The sequence below is a fragment of the Elephas maximus genome, chromosome 22, assembly GCF_024166365.1.
Source record: "Elephas maximus indicus isolate mEleMax1 chromosome 22, mEleMax1 primary haplotype, whole genome shotgun sequence".
NCBI classification, from domain to species: domain Eukaryota; kingdom Metazoa; phylum Chordata; class Mammalia; order Proboscidea; family Elephantidae; genus Elephas; species Elephas maximus.
Genome location: NC_064840.1, coordinates 45,848,315 through 45,865,002, shown reverse-complemented (window position 1 = coordinate 45,865,002; position 16,688 = coordinate 45,848,315). Strand labels below are relative to the sequence as shown.

Genomic DNA, 16,688 nt, shown 5'->3' with positions numbered 1-16,688 from the left:
TTATGTGTTTTTTTTTAATTTCCCCCTTTTCCTTCTACTGATTTATAAATTATATATTATATTCTCTATTATTTTAAAAGTTGTTAATTTTTAACACCTTTATTTGAATTCAGAGTCTAACATAAGTCAATATCATTATATTCCTCCCCAAAATGGAAGGACTTTATAACACTTTGACTCTAATCTTTCTCCTCTCATCTTTTAAGCTATTGTCAACTAGTATTTTAGTTTTAAATTCCTTGCAAAATTCCCCCTCCCCAGTTTAGCAATTAGGATTATTACCTTGGAATTCCCAGACCTTTTTTCTCTGTTTAAAATGTTACAAATACACGGAAACCTGTGAGATCTGGAACTCGATGGGACTGCCTTATTTTTCTGGGTCTCTTAACATTTCTGCCTTTGATAGGGTGCAGTCTTACCATTTCCTTAATCACATGTTTAGTTTGCTTCTCTGATAGGTTTCTGCCTTACACAGATTCTGGCTTTCACAGATTTTACTGTATATGTTTTATTGTCTTTGCAGTAGTCTACTAACTCCAGCTTGATTTTCTAATCTATAATTTGCATCCGTTGACCCTTCCTCATGGTCATTTGTTTGCTTGTGTGATTTGTAACTTTAAATTATAATTTCAAACTGTGAGTGTGTGTGTGTGTGTGTGTGTGTAAGAGACAGACGGATAGACAGAGAGATATTTCCATGTGTTTTTGGTTGTGGAAATGTCCTATTGAGGGGAATCTGTCCTACAGAGTTTTGCTTATTCCTCTGCTTGAGCAATTTGTCACACTTCCTGGATTTGTTATCACTTTAATTACTTGAATTAGAATTCCACCTGCACGTAAGTGGAACGGCATAGGCATTGGTTTTTAATTTCTCTCTCTTTTTTTTAGACTGGGTCCCAAGCTTCCTCCCCTCCCTGGGCTAGTTAGCAGGACAATTTTTCTAGAGTCCATCTCATAAGCAGGGCAGTTGCTCTCAGTTTTCAGTCCCTGAGTCACCAAAATCTGAAGCCTGATTATACCACCTGCATGAATTTTAAGTTCCTTTCACACCCCTGTGGCCACGACAGTTTTATGCTGTGGATTTATGTCCCCTCTATTGACACCTGGGAATTTCAAGCTTTCAAGCTTGGGTATGATTAAGAATTTTTGTTGTTGTTGCATTTTATCCAGCAATTTTTATGCATTTGGAGTGGAAGGAGCCCAATTTACATTGAAAATTGTATATTCATACATTCTTACATTGTTCTAAGACAGTTGACTAAGGGCAACTGGACCCAGTTAGCTGTCAGGAAAGAAGGGAGATGTCATAAAGGCCAGAGGCCAGCCAGTTGTTGTTATGTGCTATTGAGTCAATTTTAATTCATAGCGATCCTGTAGGACAGAGTAGAACTGCCCCATCGGGTTTCCTAGGCTGTCATCTTTAGAAGCAGATCACCAGGTCTTTTCTCCAGTAGAGCAGCTGATGGGTTCAAACCACCTACCTTCCATCTAGCAGCTGAGCACTTAACCATTGCACAACTAGGACTAGTGTTTAATTACAAGGGGTGGGAATTGTCACCAGAGCGATCCTTCCTCCCTCAGTGACTGTAAGAGCCCTGTCTGGGCTGTGAACTAACTTTCTTCCTGTCCAGTTAGCAGCTGCAGCCCAAGCCATGGAGCTCAAAACCAAACCAAACCTATTGCCATTGAGTTGACTCAAAGGCAACTGTTTATTATTCTCTAAATAGAAGGTTTTAGTCTTTAAAACAGCCAGGGGAGTGATGAAGGAAAGGTAGGTAGAATTTGGCTTTTTGACCTCCTGGATGCCAGGACTCTTATATGTAAAATTAGGATGCATACTGGGGCCCCAGTGGCACAGTGTTAAGTGTTCGGCGGCTGACTGAAAGGTCGGCAGTTCTAACCCACTAGCTGCTCTGAGGGAGAAAGATATGGCAGTCTGCTTCCATAAAGAGTTTCCAAGGAGTGCCTGGTGGATTTGAACTGTTGACCTTTTGGTTAGCAGCTATAGCACTTAACCACGTGCAGTTTCCGCATGAAGATTACAGCCTTAGAAACCCTATGGGGCAGCTCTACTCTGTCCTATAGGGTTGCTGTGAGTCAGAATAGACTCAACAGCAATGGATTTGGGGTTTTTTTTGGTGCTCAGGATACTAGAAGGGCCCTTCTTGCTTTGGTATTCAAGGTGGTCTCCCAAGAGGAAATGGGTATTGCTGTGGTCCCAGCTACCTTGCATGTCCAGTAACCTCATTATCAACAGTCCCTTGGGCCTCTATACCCAGATTTACAGGGCTTTGGAGCTGGCCAGCCTCCCTGCCTGCCCCCACCCCCTCCTCTTTACTGATAACCCTGCAGAACCAAACACCCTCCCTCAGGAATTATGCTCATTCTCAGATTCATCTTTGCAGCCAACTCTGCTCAGTTGTGCCAAGAAAATTCAGTCTCCCTGTTATGAAATGAAGAGCTGAATGTGCTCCCATTTGGTGTTCACTAACCTGGCTGGGTCTGGGCGGCAGGAGGGTGAGGCCCTGTGCTCATTGTGGAGCTTCCTTTTATGGACAAGAGTTGCTGACCAATCACTCTCGCCGAACTTTCCTAATCCAGGTCTGGCCCTGAGCCTCCTAGTTCCGCTGATCCAGTTAGTCACCCTAGGGGCAGGGCCAGGAGTTGAAAAGTTACAGCCTCTGGCAGTGCCAGCAGCCTGCACTTCCCGGGGCCTCCCAGTTCTCCCCTCCCCTTTCCCGCCTGCCCCTGGACCAACCTGCTCTGTCCTTTCTACTTCCTGGGTGTGATTCACCCAGCAGCTCCCTCTGGCATGACAGGTATGTGTCATTTCCTTACTTAGGTGAAACCCAGACTTTTAGTGCCCCACGTGACTGGCCTAGGCTGACTGAAAGGGCTGGATCCTCCCTCCATACACCAGCAGTGCTTGGGTGTGAAAGGTACTCACCCTTTTAGTGATTTATTGTTAGGGTAAGTTTGTTGCCTGTGGGAAGCTTTCTGTGTTTTTTCTGGGAGATGTTTTGGGGAAGCAGGGACTTGGAACAGTTTGTTCTCTGGCATTCTGTCACTATGCATCCCTCTTTCCCTGACACCTTTGGCAGACCAGCCCCCAAGCGCAGCTTCATTCTTTCCGTCTCCTTCCCATCAACGCTTTTCCATCCCATCTGCTGGGACACTTTGGGTTTGCATGCAGCCCAGTATTGGTAAGGTTTGCCAGTGAAAGCCAACATTTACCAGAGAAACTTCTGGGCTCGTTTCTGGCTGCCTTGTTAGAATCCTGCCCCTCACTGAAGAGACTAGCAAGCAGGGTGATGCTGAGCCCCAAAACTGGGCAGGAAAGACTCACCCGGGAAAGTGCATCCCTGGCCATCCTGGTTAGTGCTTCTCAGAGAAACTCTGCTCAGGCCAGGATGAGAGAAAGTCAGCCTGCAGGCAAGGAACCATTCAATTTGCAATCTAGAACCCCTAGGTAGGAAACAGGTTCAGTTAAGCGCCTGGTGGAGTCCCTGGGTGGTGCAAACAGTTACAGCACTTGAATGCTAACCAAAAGGTTGGAGGTCTGAGTCTACCCAGAGGCTCCTTGGAAGAAAGTCCTGGTGACCTACTTCCCAAAAATCAGCCATTGAAAACCCTGTGGAGCCAAGAGTCAGAGTCTGGAATCAACCTGACAGCAGCTGGTTTAAGTGCCTGGAGTGTCACTGCTCTGCCAGCATTGTCGCTCTTCTTTGTAACAATGGATGCCCATGACACCCAAGTGGCCAGAGGTGGCCGGGAATTCTTGGATATCGACAAGGAAGGTCTTCCAAGGACAGCAGCACTTCTGCCCTCCTCACGGTAGGAAATCGGTAAAAGCGGGGAGTGTCTGCAGGCCCTGAGAAAAATCGCCTTACTGGGGTAAGGATAGAACAAGGATAGCATGCTACTCCCATGGTCTCGAGCCCAGCTCTGAGGGCCGCTCTTTAGCTGGAAAGGCCTTGCTGCAAGTATCTAGGAAGGTGAAGGATCTGAAGATCGTGCCTTGTGAGAACTGTTTTAAGGAACTGAAGCAGCCTAGACTGGGGAAAACTCAGGAGAATCAGATAAGCGGTTCTCTGTTATGGAAGGGGTATTAGATGAAAGTGAGATATGTTTTGTTCTCCATATCTTCGGAAGACAGACCAGGTGGAAGTCCCAGAAAAATGTATTTGGGCTGAAGAGAAGAGAAAGGTTTCTAATAATTGGAGCTCTGAGCAATGGAACAGATTGCTAAAATTTTAGATAGCGATTCCGTATCACTGGAAGAATTCAAGCAGAAGGTGACTAAGAGCAGATTCCTGTGCTGGGTCCGAGCTGGACTAGCTGACCTCTGGTAAGTTTTCCTACTTTTAGCCTCTGTGAGTCTTGGATTTGGGTCTGGCCTGGCCTTTTCTGCCAACGTTACCATGCTCCCTGTAGCATATCTCCATCTTTCTCATCACAGAACCCTTGTCTGGCCAGGCAGAGACACAGTCACGCCTGCGCCTACATCTGGAGTGGGCTCTGTGATGACTGTTGGCAGAAGCCCCAGAAATGTCTGCCATGGGCTGAGCTGGTACAGTCACTTAGCATTTCTGTTACATGTTTATGTGAATTCTTACCGGTCATTTTTCCCACCCCCAGGCCTGTGACCTAAGATTACTCTCCCTCGTGCTCTAGAAGAGGAAGTGAGGAAATACCCAGGCCACTGCCAGGCTAAGATTAGACCCAGAGCCCTCGCCTCTGCTCCTTGGGCCTTTGTGCACCACAGGCATGTGTGCACACCGGGGGGCCCTTGATCAAATGCCTGTGTGTGGTCCTGTGCTGGGAGCTCCATGTACATCCTACATACAGCCTCACAATGAACCCTCACAGTGACTCTAAAACAGCGGCCTTACCTTACAGGTGAGGGAACCAAAGCTGAGAATAGCTGAAAGTTTGTCCGTGACACAACTAGCAATAGAGCTGTGCTTCGTATCCAGTTTGTCTGGCTGTCCTGCTAACTGCTCCACCAGGAACAGAGCTGTAAGGTGCATTTCACAGGCGTCCAAGGCAGGGGGCCTCACGTGGCTGCAGGTCATGTACTTCAGGGGCTCAGACCAGGGCCACTTAATCCCATACTTCTGGGTGGATGATGGCCTGCTCTGAATATTCCAGCTACTGTGCTAAATACAAACGGGAAAAAAAGTGAACAAGGTACCATTACTAGCTTAGGAGGAACCTATAGCCCAAAAGCCTGTAGAAAGTATGCTGCAGTATGCCAGCGTTGCGTTATGTGTGCAGCCACTTTCCCAGGACCTCCTTCTATTTCTCTCATTCCAGTGCTGTCATTCAGCTGTACTCCAGAGACTGTGATTATCGTCAGTTCAACAAACATTATTGAGTACCCACTGTGTGGACAGATGGGAGAGAATATAAAACCAATCAAGGTGTGATCAAGAAACTTACAACCAAGATGGAGAGAACAAAAGAGTGGATACGACATGTTCACGATAAGCAAGAGTTTCCCACAAAGGGTGCAAATAGAATTCATCTTGTTGGGGAATGTAAAGAAAAGCTTGGTGACAGAGATGGAGTTTGAGGTGGGCTCTGCAAAAAGGAAGTGTATAGAGACAGAGATATGGGGCGTGGATGTGGGGAGGCCTTCCATTCTATGCCACACGGACCAAATAGAATTGTATCTGTGAATTTTCGAGGTATTGTTAAGAAAGCTTCACGGGCCCTCCTATTTTCTGTACCCACCCATGGATGGCCTCAGCCCCAGAGAGAACTTTTCAGCCCAACCACCAACATTTTCATCCTTTGACTTGATGAATGGTCTCACCATTCTCTCATTTACCGGAGACACTAGCTCTTCCTCCAATTCCTGTGGATTCCACCTCTGACATCTCCTTTCATCCATCTCTTCATTCCCTTCTTATTGCCCCCATCCTGGGTGAGACCCTAATTATTCTTGTGTAAATCAATACATCAGCATCAAATTGATCTCTCTGCCCCCAGGGTTTTTTACTATAAGTCCCTCCTGTGCAAAGCTGTCATGAGGAGTCGCCTTTATAAACCTTGGCTGTCTTCGTGCTGTTCCCATGCTCATAGGAGACTCCACAGGCTTGCATAACAGAAGACCCAACTCCTCAATATGGCATTCAAGGCCCCAAGCTCTCTTCCAGCCTTTTGCCTGAATCCTTAGCAAGCCTTAGACTTCCCTGCTGTTCAGCCCACATTCATTCTAAGTTTGGCTGACAACCTTCCCTGGCCACCTCCTCCTGGCTGCGTATCTATCCATCTTTGAAGGCAGGGCTCAGATACTGCCCTTACCAATCAGGTAAAATTAACTTCTTTCTCTTTTGCTGCTCCCTGTGTATAATTTCATTTGTATCTATGTTGTAGCACTCACCACATTTTGCCTCCTATTATTATTCTCTAAATATGTCTGTCTCCTCCTCTTGTTTTAAGTTCCTTGATCAAACCGTGCTTTATTTTGTCATCCCTCCCCATCATGGTAGGTACTCAATGTTTGTTGAACTGATGATAATCACAGTTCCCGGAGTTCAGCTGAATGACTGCCCTAGACTGAGGGAGGGCAGGAGACCCTGGGAAAGCAGCTGCACAGATAACTTAACCTTGGCACAGTACAGCGTATCTTTTCTAAGGGAAAAGAAACAATTTAGCAAGAACAGAGGCCTGCTGAAGCCTCCACTGCTTTTCTCTGTAAGGTGAGAAAGTTCAGTTTGTGTCCTTGAAGGACGGTATGGTGCGATGGTTAAGGAAATGGGAGCCAAATCTGCAATTTCCTAGCTCTGTGACATTGAGAAAGTTGTTTAATCTTGGTATGCCTCAGTTTCCCCATATGTAACTTGCCAGGATAATAATAGTACCAACATCCTTGCTTTTTTTTAATGATTAAATGAGTTAATATTTGTAATGGGAACATTAAAAATACCCAGTATATGTTCATTAGTTTAAAGCTATTATTATTAATAACCTATGTCTTCTCCAGGAGCCCTGATGGTGCAATAGTTAAGCATTTGGCTGCTACCCAAAGGTTTGCAGTTTGAGCCCACCAGCTGCTCCTCAGGAGAAAGATGTGGCAGTCTATTTCCATAAACATTATAGCCTTGGAAACCCTATAGGCAGTTTTACTCTGTCCTTTTCTTTACAGGGTTGCTATGAGTTGGAATTGACTTGACAGCAATGGGTTTGGTTGTTTGTTTTTGGTATGTCTTCTCCTGGGGGCATTGGTGGTTCAGTGGTAGAATTCTCACCTTTTATACCAGAGACCTGGCTTAGATTCCTGGCCAATGCACCTCCTGTGCAGCCACCACTTAACTCAGTAGAGGATTGCATGTTGCTATGATGCTGAACGGTTTTTCAGCAAAACTTCCAGACTAAGATGAAGTAAGAAGAAAGACCTGGTGACCTACTTCTGAAAATCAGCCAGTGAAAACCCTATGGAGCACAATGGTCTGATCCACAGCCAATCATGGAGAGGGCACAGGACCAAGCAGCGTTTTGTTTTATTGGACAAGAGGTCGCCATGAGTTGGGAACTGACTTGACAGCAGCTAACAACAACGTGTCTTCTCTTAGAAGGCAAAAGGTGTACATTTTAAAACTAGAAAGCTCTGGGATGATCCTAGTAATGGGGAATGTTCCAGCTAGTTGTTAAAATGTTATCTTCTTGTCAAAAGCCACAAAACTGAGTCTGAGAGGATTCAGATGTGAGCTAAGATAACGAGGAACTTCAGACTTAGCAGTCCTGAGGAGAAAGGGTCCCAACAAGAACGCTGACAATACCTCACACTTTTTCCCAGAGCTCTGGCAGTCAGCCCCGACGCCACCCCCTTCATCCCTTCTTCCTGGCCACTCTCCAGTGAAGCTCCTCAGCTTCCTTTTCAAATAGGACGATGACCCACCTGATAATTCACTCCATGTGATCCACGGGAAACCTGAGACCCGAAGAGGCAAGTAGTGCCTGGAAAAACCTGGGTCTTGGGGTGACAGAATAAACTGCAGCCTAGAAAATCTGAGGAGGGGCTCCATCTCATCCTGTCCCAGGAATGAGTCCAACCTCCCTGCAGACAGATTCCTCACACCCACCCACCCAGCTCAACCTCAACCTCCTACTGTTCTACTGGGAGTCCCTGTGTAGTTTAAACAAGTAGTGCTTAATGTGCTTGGCTGCTAACCAAAGGTTGGAGGTTCGAGCCCAGCCAGAGGCACCTTTGAAGAAAGACCTAGCAATACAAAAATTAACCATTGAAAATCCTGTGGAGCACATGCTACTCTATCACACGTGGGGTCACGATGAGTCAGAGTTGACTCCATGGCAACTGGTTTTGGTGTCAGTACTCATCGCCTTCGCCCGGGGGAGGCTGTCAACTTCTCTCAGAGCCGGGCCTTTGACTAATTTATCTCTGCTTATGCCTCCCATCCTGCACCCCCCTTTACCCCCTTGTTCCCAACTTTATAGGCTTTATGCTAACTAGTTTCTTTCTCATGTGAACAGAACAACTTCCCCAGGGAACATACACCTTCTAGATTTGAGTGTCCAGGGTCTGGTGGTGGTAGGCCTTTGCCTAATTCAGTTTACCATGAATCCTGGAGAGTTAGTTCCAGGCCAGGATCAGAACAGGCATTTGGGAATGGCAGCAAACTTCTAGCCTTCTGCTTCCCCCACCCCAACCTCCTGCTTGTGGGAAGATATTTCCTGAGCAGAGTTCCTGTTCAGGTCAGTCTTTGCAATATGCAAATTTCTATGACCTAGCCTGTATCTCTGAGCAAGGCAGGAAGTTCCATTTGAAACCTCCGAGCACATAGAATGGGGGCTGGGAGAGGAGTCTGCCAGGTCTGAGACTCAGCTCCAGGTATGTAGGGGACGTTTGTGTCTGTGAGTGTGTGTGGAGCAGAGGAAGGAGCAGGGAGAAGTGTGTGGAGAGTAGTGGTGAGTAGCGACCTAGGCGACCTAAGAAACAGAGAATTGGATGGAGAAAAGTGTACAGGATGGGAGGAGAGGGCTGTACCCTGGCTTACCTAGTATTTGAATCTTCTGTTTGAGGAGAGAGAAGGTACCAGAGAACATGGCCTCTAAAGTTCTAGAGAAGTCTGGGCCTCTTGCATTATTTGAGGCTCCCTGGATTAAAAAAAAAAAAAATGATGAAGAAATATCAACACAGAGCAGCAAACTTTATCGTCTATTTTAAATGTTTATTTTCACGAATTAATGGTTTTAAACACATATATGAACACACATACACTGGCTGCATGAATGGACACATTTGAAAATGACAGATTTTAAATTTGAGGTCCTTTATCCTGTGAGGCCTAAGTCAAGTGGCCCTCCTGGCTTTGAGTGCAGCCTGGCTCTGCCTGAGAAATCCCTTTGGTGGGGATGGGGGTAGGCAGGCAGCTGAGAGGCCTGACATTCTGGGAAATTAAGCAAAAAGTCCTTAAATTATGTCCTGGAAAATCCCTGGATCCATGTAGTCCTGCTGAGGATGGTGAGGGATTGAGCAAACCAGGTATGCATGTATTTGGGCCTGTCCACCAGTCCATTCTCAACCAAGTATCCGGTAGGCTGCAAGGCAGACTGTAGACCTCCAGGAAAGATTTTTCTCTCCGCCTGGATCACCCCAGATCCATCCCTGCAAGTGCAGTGGGCATTGGTGTGGAAACAAAGAGAATCCAAACTGATAGGACAGGGTGGAATCAGGCCCAGGCTGGGCCTGCTTGGAATAGGATTGATCTCTCTGAGAGCCAAAACCTACCCTGCCATATTACCAATCCCCAAGTAGCCTTGTTGTCAGTTGCTGTCAAGTCGGACTCGACCCATATACAACAGAAATGAACATTGCTCGGTCCTCTGCCGTCTTCACAATCGTTGATATGCTCTGTACCATTGTTTGGGCTGCTATATATCTTGAGTACCTTCCAACCTACGGAGCTCACCTTCCAGCACTATATTGGATGACGTTCTCTTGTGATACATAGGATTTTCACTGGCTAATTTTTGGAAGTACATTACCAGGCCTTTCTTCCTAGCCTGTCTTGGTCTGGAAGCTCCGCTGAAACCTGTTCAACATGGATGACCCTGCTAATATTTGAAATACTGGTGGCATATCTTTCAGCACCATAACAACATGTAAGGCACCACAATACTACAGACTGACAGATAGGTGGTAGCTAGGTAGCCCAGGACCAACCTTTCACTCTGCTGAGGGGTGAGTGGATGATAGTCTAGTGGCTTGTATCAGAGCCAATGCTCACTTTGGGTAGTCAGGTTGTTTCAGAGGAAGGTAAGGGAGGGAACAGCTCTTTCCCCAAATGTACTGCTCTCTCTGCTTCTCTCTCCACCCTCCCCACCCTTGACCACTGCACATCCATGAACCAAAAGAAGGACACACACAAACTCTTAACACAGACGCTTAACAAATCTTCTGGTTCCATCAGGTCCCCCCATCATCTCTGTTGCTCCCTGGAAAGCTGCTTGAGAATAAGCTGGGAGAGGAAAGACATCCACCATACCTGGTGGTGGAACTCCTGTCAGCGAAGAGTGAACACATCGGGGGTCAGCTGTCACCTGCCCCGAGGCCCTGGAAAGAACCATTATTGCCTCAGGCTGGGAGGCGAGGAGGATGGGTGGGAGGGGCAGAGCACCCAGGAGTGTCTCCCTTCTCCAGCCTCTTCTTCGTCCCCTCAGAAGCATTCTCTGTCATTAGAGGCGTTTCTCAGCACATCTATTTTGGAGCTGCAGCTGGTTGCTTCTCAGAATAAACAGAGCTGTGATATTGCAATAAAAAGAGAAAGAAATATCATCTCTTTATGCCCCCGTCTTTCCAGTGTTTTCCAACCTCCACTTCCCTCTGTTTGAAGGCTGTGTCCTACTGCTCCATCCACCACACCTCCTTCCCTCTAGCTTTCCTACTACCACCGTGTAATTGCAGAACCCCTTCAGAGGCATGTACTGGGGCCTGCTATGGCCAGGCCCTGAGCTAGGCTTGGGGGCTCTGGGAGTTCCTCCCTGGAAAGAACTCAGCATCAGGTAACACAGAGGGGCTCACATATTAAGGATTTAAGTCAGAGAATGTAAGAACTGGTCTAACCCCCATGTGCTTAAGTGGTGCTGCCGAGGCCGCAGCAAGGACAGCCCTCACTCAGAGTCTCAGAGCTACTTGAGTTAAGGCAGGAGCTGCAAACCCTGACCGTGCAGTTTTCCTTGTGCCTTACAATGTCTTTATCAGAATTTCTATGTTGTATTGAAATTATGGAAATGGGAGTTTGATGCTGCAAGGGACAGAAGGAGAAATAAGACTATTGTTTATATTGAACAAAGCAGATGTACCATATCCAGTGTATTTTTGGACCTAAATGGCTTCCAAGAGGGAGCAGGGAAGTCAAGGATACTTTCTGGATACGTGGGGATGCGAGGGTCTTGTCATTAAGGAACAACTGAAAAACCTTGTATGTATACCTACATCTGGAGCAAAGTTATTAATAATCTCCGCTTACACCATCTGGGGTCCCTGGGTGGCACAAACAGTTAATGTGCTCAGCTGCTAACCAGAATGTTTCTTGGAAGAAAGGCCTGGTGATCTAATTCTGAAAAATCAGCCATTGAAAGCCTTATGGAGCATAGTTCTACTCTGACACACTTGTGTGGTCACCATGAGTTAGAATCAACATGAAGGCAACTAGTCCACTGGTACTGCAAGTGGGTCTGACAGTGTATCCACAACAGTTCAAGCCTTCCCATCCCTATTTTAGCCTGGAGCCTGTCTTTGCCCTTTTCCCTGTTTTGCCCCTCTCCTATGCTTGGTATTTAATTTTCCCTTTTGTGAATTGTGCCTAGTTTCATCTCACCACCAGTCCTTTATCTGCCTGCCCTCTGTGCAGCTTGGCTCACCTGGGTTAAAGAGCAAAGCAGAACGTCAGCAGGTGGTAGTTTCTAGAAACTGGTTGAATTGCCTCACAATCCTCCCCTCCAGGGCCAAGAGTGGTCAGCCCCACTTCTCTTTGCGGTCTGCCTTCTTAGCATGGGGGCCACACTTGCAGATCTCTTCCGTTACCAGAGGCAGCTTTGAGAAAAGCAGGCATTCTACAGCCCCTGCAGTGGACTTCCTCTCGAGTTTTTTTTTTTATTTTTAAAGATGAAAATGTGGTTAGACTCCCAAATTAGTCTTCGAAACCTCAGTGGATGGCTCAGTAGCAGATCTGTTGGTCTCAGGGCTTGCTGAGCTGTGGATGAGCAACACTCATTTTTGTTGGCTGAGAAAGTTTGAATGTCTAGACACTGGGGCTTGGCTCTGTGTGCAGACTGGGAGGTGGTGTAGGATCAAGACCATGGATTCTGAAGTTTAGTGAACTTGGGAGTAAGTCTCAGCTCCGCCATTTCTAAGCCCTGTGACCTAGGGCTGGATATTTAGGGTCTCTGATATTCCATTTCCTCATCTGTAATATGGGGATATTGACACTGTCTACTTTAAAGGCCGATTCATTCCTTAACTCAACACGTATTTATTGAGTATCTACTGGTCCAGGTGGGAAGGACTAATATGGCCCCTGTTATTGTAGCTCTCATGTGTCCTGGTAGAGGGACAAGTGCTATGTGGACTGAAGGAGAATGTATATGTATATTACTCAACACCATGCCTGGCACATAAAAAGTGCTTGATAAATGGTAGTTATTATTGTTATTACGTTCAACATTAGAAATATGGTATGAATGGTTAGACAGAGAACCAGAAAAAGGCATTTTCATGTGATAAAATCTTCAGCCTCTTCCTTAGAGATATAGCTCTTTTTTGGTTAAGAAGACTGGTGGTTAGAAGATGTTGTATCTGAGAAAGACTTGGAGAAGCACTGAAGGCATCTGCATCCCCTGCTGGACAACCACTCTGTCCCAAAGAGGAGGGTATCCCTGGCCAAGTTTGAGATAGAGGATGCAAACTCGCGGTCTTGGGGCCTGATCCAATCCCAAGACGCGTTTTTGTTTGTTTACAATCTGTTTTGTAAGTTTGAGCCCACATTTCAAAAATCAGGAGATTTCACATTAAAAATCTAGATTTCCAGCTTCTTATGAAAAACTAGAAGTGGTTAGATGGAGCCTTCATTCTCACATGGCAACTGTCAGCTGAATCTGAGCTGAGACTGCTCCCCTTAGTCAGAGTACTGGCTGTCCAGGTCAGCTTGGCCTCCAGCACCCTTGCCTGACATACCCACTCATGTATGTACTGCTGCCTCAGCTTTAGGAGAAAGATACCCCACATGAACCTCAGGGACCTCTCCCCTGCACCCAGAGGAGAGTCCAAGCTGACAACATGCTATGTTCTCTCTGTGAGAGCAGAGGGGGGACGGCAGTGTAAGACTGTGTTCAAAGCACACGTCAGCTGTCTTGTGGACTAGTTCCATCATGAGCTGCTGTCTTAAAGTATCTACTGTAGCCATACTCCTTTCATAGCTCTTTGTCTTGGGAGGGGCCTTGGGTGTTGGTGGTGGTGGTGGGAATGCTCTGTTCCCTGAAACTAATTAACCAACATTAACTGTGCCGTCAAGTCATAGCGACCCTGTAAGACAGAGTAGAACTGCCCCAGAGGGTTTCCAAGGAAAGCTTTATGGAAGCAGACTGCCACATCTTTCTCCCATGGAGCTGGTGATGAACTTGAACTGCTGACCTTTTGGTTAGCAGTTAAATGCTTTAACCACTGGGCCACCAGGCCTCTTTTCATCCCAACTAGGAAAGTACCAAATTACTTGGAGAACTGACCTTGGGCAAGTGGCTGACACCAGACCAGCAGCTCCGCCTTTCTGTTTCCTCCTTTATGTCTGAGGCAGGTGAGACCCTCAGAGGTGAGCCTTGGGGTAGAACGCTCAAGAACCACAAGGACAGTGAACAAACATGAGTGTTAATTTCTGAGGCACAATGAAGGAACTGGGAGCGTTTAGACTGGGGAAAAAAAGTCTCTGGGGAATCCAGAACTGCTTTTACAAAGCTAGAGTGATGTCATATCTAAGAGGGATTGAACCGATTCTGTATGTCCCCAGAGGGCAGAAGTCCAACCAGCGACCAACAGCTGTGAGAAGACAGGTTTGCAGTAAGCACAATGCAGACTGGTCTCCTAATTAGAGCTCTTTGAAAGTAGAAAGGACCAGTTCCTAAGGCAGTAAGGCGCCGTTGACCTAGGGGATCAGACAGGCTGGAGAGGCAGGCAGTGGCAGGTTGCAGAGGGGATTTGATTATTAGAGTGGAGGTTGACTGGATTGTTGGCCTCAAAAGTTTTTCATGTTCTGGTACACAAAGGCAATGAGAATATTTCTACAGCACACTGGAGGTAAACTGTGGCAAACTGGAGACCTATGCACAATTCGGAAGTTCAGGCCATGGCTGGCCCTGCCTAGTCCCCAAGGGCTGAAGGGATCAAAGTATGCCAGGTGGGAAACTGGACTAGATGATACCTAAATAACCTACTAGCCCTGAAAAAAAAAAGCCCTGAGCTGCTATAAATCAGACAACTAATCCCAGACTGAAGACACCTGAGAGAGTCCAGTTTTACCCACTCTTTGTACAGAGGGTACCCTAGACCCAAAGAAGTCAACCGATTTGGTCAAAGTCTCATGGTTAGCTGCAGCACAGGGCCTGGAACCCAGTGCCTTTTCTGCTACTCTGTGACGTTTGAATGTGTTGGCAGGAGCAACAAAGGTGTCCGAGAATCTACCCAAACTAGAATAGTGTGGATTTGAGCACCCTAAGAATATCTGAAATACCTCTAGGCCTGCAGCATCTGTGATTCCCGGAGGCAGTAGGATGATGTGGGTCAGCAGTGCAGTCTGGGACTGATCAGCGAGCTCTCCTGACTCCCCACACTCTTAGATGCATAGGGATGCATGTCATTTTTGATAGTTGCCATTGAATCAACTCCGACTTATGGTGACCCCATGTGTGCAGAGTAGAACTGCTCTGTAGGGTTTTCAAGGCTGTGACTGACCTTTCATATGCAGATACCCAGGCCTGTCTCCTGAGGTGCCTCTGGGTGGCTTTGAACCACCACCTTTTGGCTAATACTCAAGCACTTAACTGTTGACCACCCAGGGACTCCTAGGGAGCCCTTAAATCTGAGGTCTTATAGCTGAATGAAGCCTGGGATTAGGAGACCTCAGTTCAAGTTCCAGCTTTGCCTTGAACCAAGAGTGTGACTTCAGCAGGTTATTTTCCCTCTCTGGCCACCAAGGAGCCCTGGTGGTGAAGTGGTTAAGAGCTTGGCTGCCAACCAAAAGGTCAGCAGTTCAAATCCACTAGCTGTTCCTTGGAAATCCTATGGGGCAGTTCTACTCTGTCCTATAGGGTTGCTATGAGTTGGAATCCACTTGATGGCAAGGAATTTGGTTTTTGGTCTGGCCACCAATCTTATCATCTGTGATTCAGTGATCCCCAACTTGCTGCATCATAATTTTGTATTCAAATAAAGGTTCCTTTGCCCTATGTGTTCATTCTGACTGGAAGATCTAGAGTAGGCCATTGGCATTTTTAACAATTCTTCTTCCTCTTCCCCCCACCCCTCCCCCCCACCCCTCCGACCCCAACCCTGAGCAGCATCCAAGTTTTAGAAATCTCCAGACTGGATGATCTCTGAGACCCCTTCCTACTCTAAATGCTACAGTATTCTCATTGCCTGGGCTAGACCATGTGGGTAAAGTATTACTACTTTACAGCAGAGGCAGTGGAGGTCTAGAGAACCAAAATGACTTTAAGGTCACAAGCTACTAGGTGGTAAAGATGTGGGAACCAGAACCCAGGTGTCTGCCTCCTGATGTATGTTCCGTCCTCTTCCCTGAAAGCCTCTTCCATGGTGGGCCTCTTTCTTCCTCCCCAGTTATGCACTTGGCCTTGTTTCCCACCCTTTGGTGAACCTGAGCTACACATAAGTGCTCTGTAGCCATTTATGTCTTGGTTTAGTATTTGGCCTGTATGACCTGTTTGTTCCCTGAAGGGCTGTGGGCCATAGCAGTGAGCAGGCTAGCCTGTGTTCTGTGATTTTTTGTTCCTGTCACCTGGCACGAAGCCACATGCAATTAGGCACTTGACAAGTGATGGCAATGGTGATGGCAACGTTGACAGCTGAGAATAGAACCTGTGAGTGGGAGGTCAGCCTGCTCAGTAGGTGCAACAGGAACCAAAGAGGGCTGTGGCTGCTGCCTCAACTCAAGGATGAGCAGAGACCAGAGTTCAGAGTGGACCAAGCATCAGACAGGAGCCACATCTGGTAGGAGAAGATCCAGGGGGTGTGACCCTCAAAGCCCTGTCAGCTCTAAAATCCCAAGAGCCTAAGACCTAGAACCAGAGAGCAGGGAGCTGTAGGGCCGATTCAGGCAGGACCAAGGAGGATTAACTGCTCTTCTGTTGCCATTGCTGTTGCCCCTCCAAGGAGCTGAATCACTGTGGAAGCTTCTAGTGACTGCCTCTGATGTTGACATATCTCGTCCAAACTGATTTTCATGGACTTCATGAGGTTGGGATTAAAATGTGTACGAGGAGCAGGTGGTCCTGGTATGGAATGATTTGTGGACTCCCCAGCCCCCCATGTCTCTCTACAGTCCTGCTTTTAGCACCAGCAGGCTGGCAGTGCAAAGCGGGACGAGGACACGGCTCATGCTTGGTAGCCCCAGAAGCAAAGCTAGCACCTGGGCACAGAAGTTATAGAGATA

At 47.0% G+C, this 16,688-nt stretch overlaps 1 protein-coding gene across 4 annotated transcripts in view; it reads left to right on the top strand.

The window, feature by feature from the left end:
• Window positions 1-16,688, top strand: part of PTK2B (protein tyrosine kinase 2 beta) — a 165,389-nt gene that overhangs the window by 38,495 nt on the left and 110,206 nt on the right. The window contains exon 1 of one of the 4 annotated variants that reach the window (XM_049867059.1): window positions 688-2,819. The exons of 2 other annotated variants lie outside the window; for them this stretch is intronic. The gene's annotated coding sequence lies outside the window, so the exon portion shown is untranslated. Of the gene's footprint in view, window positions 1-687; window positions 2,820-7,274; window positions 8,858-16,688 lie in introns of those variants that run through there. One more of the 4 variants, XM_049867058.1, reaches the window with a different exon arrangement.